The sequence below is a fragment of the Chiloscyllium plagiosum genome, chromosome 43 (genome assembly GCF_004010195.1).
Source record: "Chiloscyllium plagiosum isolate BGI_BamShark_2017 chromosome 43, ASM401019v2, whole genome shotgun sequence".
In the NCBI taxonomy this organism is placed as follows: Eukaryota; Metazoa; Chordata; class Chondrichthyes; order Orectolobiformes; family Hemiscylliidae; genus Chiloscyllium; species Chiloscyllium plagiosum.
The window spans coordinates 15,955,210-15,961,481 of record NC_057752.1 but is presented as its reverse complement, the minus strand read 5'-3'; the positions used below and the strand labels follow the sequence as shown (position 1 = coordinate 15,961,481).

The following is a 6,272-nucleotide window of genomic DNA, read 5'->3' as shown; positions in this document are numbered from 1 at the left end:
GTCGGGGGGGAAATTGCGGTCCTTGAAGAAGGAGGCCATCTGGGTTGTGCGTGTTTGGAACTGGTCCTCCTGGGAGCAGATGCGGCGGAGTCGAAGGAATTGGGAGAATGGGATGGCGTTTTTACAGGGGGCAGGATGGGAGGAGGTGTAGTCCAGGTAGCTGTGGGAGTCGGTCGGTTTGTAGTAGATGGTCATTGTCTAGCATTTGTGCGGCGCGAATGTTACTTGTCTCTTGTTGGCCCGAGCGTGAATATTGTCCAGAACTTGTTGCATTTGAACATGGACTGTTTCAGTACCTGAGGAGTCACGTATGCTGAACACTGTGCATTCATTGGCAAACATCCCCACTTCTGACCTTATGAGAGACCTTATGGTCATTGATGAAGCAGCTGAAGATGGTTGGGCCTAGGACACTATCCTGAGGAACTCCTGCAGAGATGGCCTGGAGCTGAGGTGACTGACCCTCCAAAAAGAACCACGACCATCTTCCTATGTGTCAGATATGACTCTAATCAGTGGAGGGTTTGCCCCCGATACCCAGTGATTCCAGTTTTGCCAGAGCTCAATGATGCCATACTTAGTTAAATGCTGCCTTGATGTCAAGGGCTGTCACTCTCCCCTCCCCTCTGGAATTCAGCTCTTTTGTCCATGTTTGGACCAAGGCCGTAATGAGGTCAGGAGCTGAGTGGCCCTGGTGAAACCCAAACTGGGTGTCACAGAGCAAGTGCTGCTTGATAGCACTGTTGATGACCCCTTCCATCACTTTACTGATGATCGAGAGTAGACTGATGGGGGCGGTAATTGGCCAGGTTGGATTTTTGTGTACAGGACATACCTGGACAATTTTCCACATTGTTGGCTAGATGCCAATGTTGTAACTGTACTGGAACAGCTTGGCTCAGGGAGCAGAAGGTTCTGGAGCACACGTCAGTGGCAGGATAGCAGTTTCCTTCCCTAGAGGACATTAGTGAACGAGATGGGTGCTTCTGACAATTGCCAATTAATTCACTGACATCTTTAAACTCTTTAATTCCAGATATTTATTGAAATCAAATTCCATCTGTTGTGGCAGGATTCAAACCCAGGTCCTCAATACATTACCTGCATTTCTGGATTAACAATTTAGCAATAATGCCACTTGGTCATTGTCTCAATACATATGAACAGATGAGGAACAAAAGATGGACTGTGGCCCTTCAAACTTTGCAAAATAAAAAACATGATACAGTGGCTCAGTGGTTAGCTCTGCTGCCTCACAGCACCAAGGACCCGGGTTTGATTCCAGCAACTGTCTGCGTGGAGTTCGTACATTCTCCCCGCGTCTGCATCAGTTCCCTCTGGGTGCCCCGGTTTCCTCCCACAATTCAAAGATGTGGTTAGGTGAATTGGCCATGCTAAATTATCCCATAGTGTTCAGGGATGTGTAGGTTAGGTGCATTGGTCAGGGGTAGATACAGAATAATAGGGTAGGGAAATGGATCTGAGTGGGTTACTCTTCGGAAGGTTGGTGTGGACTTGTTGGGCCAAAGGGCCTGTTTCTACACCGTAGGGATTCTATGATTCTAAAGCTTGCTTTGGCATTTGGTGAGATCATGGCTGCTCTATGATTCAAATTCTGCACTCCCAGCTTTTCCAATAACATAGCAGAATCGATCCACCTCCACCTTAAAAAGATTTAATAACCCCTCTTCCACTGACTTAGGGGGTGGACAGTTCCAAAGCCAGACAAACCTCAAAAAGAATTCTCATCACCTGTCCTAAAAGGGCAATCCCCTGACTTTTAAAATAGTGTCTAGATCTGGACTCCCCCACAATAGGAAAAATTCTTTCCACATTCATCATGGCAAAGCTATTCCTGTCTCTTTGCTTTTCAAAGATTTCTTTGTTCAGTTTGCCTATTGTAGCTCCATCCTCCATTCCTCTGAATTTGTTCTTTGTCAAGCTATTTCCTACTTGTGTCACTCTTTGACCTGTAACTTAAACCTTACCCTGTTGCGAGCACTACCACCAAGATGTTTTTCCAATTTCTTCAATATTTCATCTGGTGATCAGTAATTACAAGGCTCTGGAATGTTTTTTCTCTTACTGGATTTCCACATAGTAAATAAACTAGGACCACACTGTTTTGATTTTTCAATATCATCATTTCATCTGCCAGGTTATCTGCAGGGGTTGACATCTGTCAGCTGTTGTATGTGGATTTCCAAAAGGTTATTGATAATGTGCCACAAAAGACAACTCAAAATCGTGGCTCATGGTGGATGGAGTAGCTTATTAGCATCGAAAGGTTAGAGGATTGGTAGCAAATAGGATGCAGAGAATAGGTATAAATAAGTCTTTTGTGAGTTGGAAAACTGTAATTAGTGGATGTTACAGGGATCAGTGTTAGGGCCTCATTTACCTACAAACCAACCAATGATCTGGATGATAATATCAAATATATGGCAAATAAACTTGCCAATCGCATCCAGATAGGATATCAAACGGATATAGAGTTAAGTGAATGGACAAATATTTGGCAGATGGAAAAAATGCAAACTTGCTACTTTCATAGGAGTATGCTATTTAAATGGAGAGTGATTGTAGAACTCAGTGGCACAAAGTTATCTGGGTATCCTGGTACACAAATCACAAAAAGTTAGTGTACAGGTACAGCAAGAGGTTAGGAAGACTAATAGAATCCTATCATTTAGGGTCATAGAAATGTATAGCATGGAAACAGACTCTTCGGTCCAACCCATCCATGCCGACCAGATATCCCAACCCATGTCCCTCCAAACCTTTCCTATTCATATACCCATCCAACTGCCTCTTAAATGTTGCAATTGTACCAGCCTCCACCATTTCCTCTGGCAGCTCATTCCATACACGTACCACCCTCTATGTGAAAATGTTGCCTCATAGGTCTTTTTTATATCTTTCCCCTCTTGCTGCAAGGGAATGGAGTACAATTGGACAGGATCTGTGTGAGACCACATCTGAAGCTCTGTGTATTGTTTTGGTCTTGTTGTTTGCAAAAGGATGAGAAGTCCCATTCAACTCATTCCTGTGATTAAGGGCTTATCATGCGAAGGAAGGTTGAGAAGGTCGGGCCCCTATCCATTGATAGTTAGATGAATGAGAGATTAGTTTATTGAAACCTGTAAAATCTTGAGGTGACTACAAAGGAACCTTGATTATCTGAACGACACAGGCAGGGAGTATTTTGTTCGAATAACTGAATGCCAGATACCACAGTTTAGCCAAGCATATTGTCCAGATAAACCAAAATTCAGGTAATCAAATGCCGGATAATTGAGGTTCCCCTGTAGATAAGATATTTCATTTTCAGTGTGTTCTGAGCATGGGTCACCAGACCTGAAACAAACTAATTTCTTTTCACAGATGCTGCCAGACCTGCTAAGCTTTTCCAGCACCTTCTGTTTTTGTTAAGAATGAGAAGGCTCCCTTTTCATAGAGAGGAGGAGAATTTCTATACTTTCAGAGGGTCATTAGGTTTTGGCATTCTCTTTCCCAGAAAGCAGCAGAGGCTGGGTTGCTGAACTTGTTCAAGGTTAAGTTGGATAGCTTTTTGATATGGAAATGTGTTGCTGGAAAAGCGCAGCAGGTCAGGCAGCATCTAGGGAACAGGAGAATCGACGTTTCGGGCATTAGCCCTTCTTCAGGAATGAGGAAAGTTGGTCCCAGCTTTTTGATAGCCAAGGTAGTCTAGGATTACAGGAGGCAGAGGAGACCACAACCAGACCAACACTGATCATGCTCCCAAGTCTCATTTTTCTATTTATCCCATTTCTGCTACTTACCATAGACTTGTCTACACATTATTTCTTCCTCTATGTAGTACTCTTATAGAACACTCCAATTAGGGTGATGGATTATAGAGTCATTGAAACGCACAGCACGGAAACAGACCCTTCGGTCCAACTCGTCCCTGCCGACCAGATATCCCAACCTAATCTAGTCCCATTTTCCAGCACTTGGCCCATATCCCTCTAAACTCCTCCTATTCATATACCCATCCAGATGCCTGTTAAATATTGTAATTGTACCAGCCTCCACCACCTCCTCTGGCAGATCATTCCAAACACGTACCATGCATGAAAAAGTTGCCCCTTAGGTCCCTTTCATATCTTTCCTCTCTCACCCTAAACCTATGTCCTCTAGTTCTGGACTCCCCAACTCCAGAGAAACAAAAACTATTTACCCTATCCATGCCCCTCATGATTTTATAAACCTCTATGAGGTCACTGCTCAGCCTTTGACACTCCAGGGAAAACAACCCCAGCCTATTCAAGCCTCTCCCTATAGCTCAAATACTCCAACTCTGGCAACATCCTTGTAAATCTTTTCTGCGCTCTTTCAAGTTTCACAACATCCTTCCAATAGGTAGGAGACCAGAACTGCATGCAATTTTCCAGAAGTGGCCTAACCAACACCCTGTACATCTGCAACATGACCTCCCAACTCCTATACACAAAGTTCTGAGATCACCCCTACCAGGAACATGAAAAGAGCATGCCATTTAATCCCTTCACTATATTTTGCCACTTGATGTAAACAAAACCGATCAGCAGGCTAACTCCAAAACAATAACATTTACTCATAATCTGTTATCTCTCAATGTCAGTTTAAAAATAATCCATTAAGGAAACATTGTTCTTTGTGGAAGAGTTCCAAACTTCTACCACTATTTGCATGTAGAGTAGTTTCCTAATTTTACTTATGCAAGGTCTGGCTCAAACTCTTTAGGACAGCACCCTTTAGCCTTAGATTCTCCAACCTGTGTATATATTTTCTATCTACCTATCCACTCCCTTTAATATCTCTAAACTTCAAACAAAACACTCCTTATTCTTCTATGTTTCAGGGAACATAACCTGAGTTTGTACAATCGCTCCTGACATTGGTGTCTGATGTTCAAGTCCGTTTTGTAAATCATTGCTGCACACCACCCAGAGCCAGTACGGTATTATCCTTCCTGGGGTGCTCACAGTTACTCACTCTACTTCGTAAAACTGAAATGTGGCTTCTGCCCTTCATATCCTTCAAATCAATTCACGTAGATTCTGCATCCATCTTGCTGCTAGTTATAAATCTCTTACTGATATGGTCTTATTTTAAATTTGTATAGCCCTCCACCCACCCCATGCACCCACCCCATTTAGTTGCAAACCACTAGTCAATGTAACCTTCGACATCAGATTCATCACCACGCAAACTCTCAATCACATTTTGGTATAACTGTTCAGTTACGATATTAATGAGTCCTTTTTGGAATCTTTAGTAAAATAGTTTATAAAGATAAAATGAGATGTTAGACAAACTCATGTTATGCATTAGTCAAGTTGTCAGGATTGTATGCTGAAAAGCCACAAACATTGTTGCCAAGGCTTAGAAGGTAATGAAACTCATTTGAACAATTCTGGCTGCTGTCTGGTACTCACTGTTAGTACATAGTTATCTATCGTCACTTCACATCTCTGAAGGAGTCTGTCTCATGCACATCCACAACGCAGACACAAAGATGGTGAAATGGCCACATGTACACGTAACTCAGGCTTCTTATTTGTGTGTTCCAGTTGTCTAGTACTGCACTGTGGACACAAAAAATGCTAACTTCATTGAAGTATTTTCACTTATCATAAAATAGCCAGGTCACATCAGTGGCCATATCCTACAATATCTTGATTAGCAAGCTAGTCAAACAACTTGCTGACCTGATGAGATGCTTTATGCTTTCACAATTACTCTGACAGATAGTGGGAAGGTTTTCCTCCTCAGCAGATGCAGTGTTACATTAAATGCATGCGCAGTACAAGTTTTTTTTCCATATTTAAGTTCAAAGCAAGGTTTGTCAATGGTAGAGCAGATAATACTGCAAATGAGAATGCAACAGCAAACTCACTCTGCACAGTACAGCAAAAGGAGGAAACTGATAAATCCAAAACAGGGGCTTCTTAAAGTTACAATAAACATTGAAGTGGTACACAAAAGTAAATGGCAATAATGCCTGACAAATTCCGAGAACCAGATGATTCCCGATGCAGGACAGCAATAGCATATGGATTGCCCAGACCCGACACACCACACACAAGGCACAAATCAGGAGTGTAACGGAATACTCCTCACCTGCCCTGGATGGGGCAGCTACATACACATGAGCGGCTCAACACAACCCCCACTGCTTACTGCAGCTACACCGTCATACCTTCCCCCACCCCATCCCCAACACTGTCTGCAGCTACACTGTCCCCCCACCCACAGCTACACAG

The 6,272-nt window shown here is 43.0% G+C and overlaps 1 protein-coding gene across 5 annotated transcripts in view; it reads right to left on the bottom strand.

Moving 5' to 3' along the window:
* The window catches only part of LOC122543409 (E3 ubiquitin-protein ligase RNF167-like), a 127,556-nt gene that overhangs the window by 116,946 nt on the left and 4,338 nt on the right, over window positions 1–6,272 (bottom strand). For 3 of the 5 annotated variants that reach the window (XM_043682120.1, XM_043682117.1, XM_043682116.1), the window contains exon 2: window positions 5,445–5,594. The exons of 1 other annotated variant lie outside the window; for it this stretch is intronic. The gene's annotated coding sequence lies outside the window, so the exon portion shown is untranslated. Of the gene's footprint in view, window positions 1–5,444; window positions 5,595–6,129; window positions 6,195–6,272 lie in introns of those variants that run through there. One more of the 5 variants, XM_043682118.1, reaches the window with a different exon arrangement.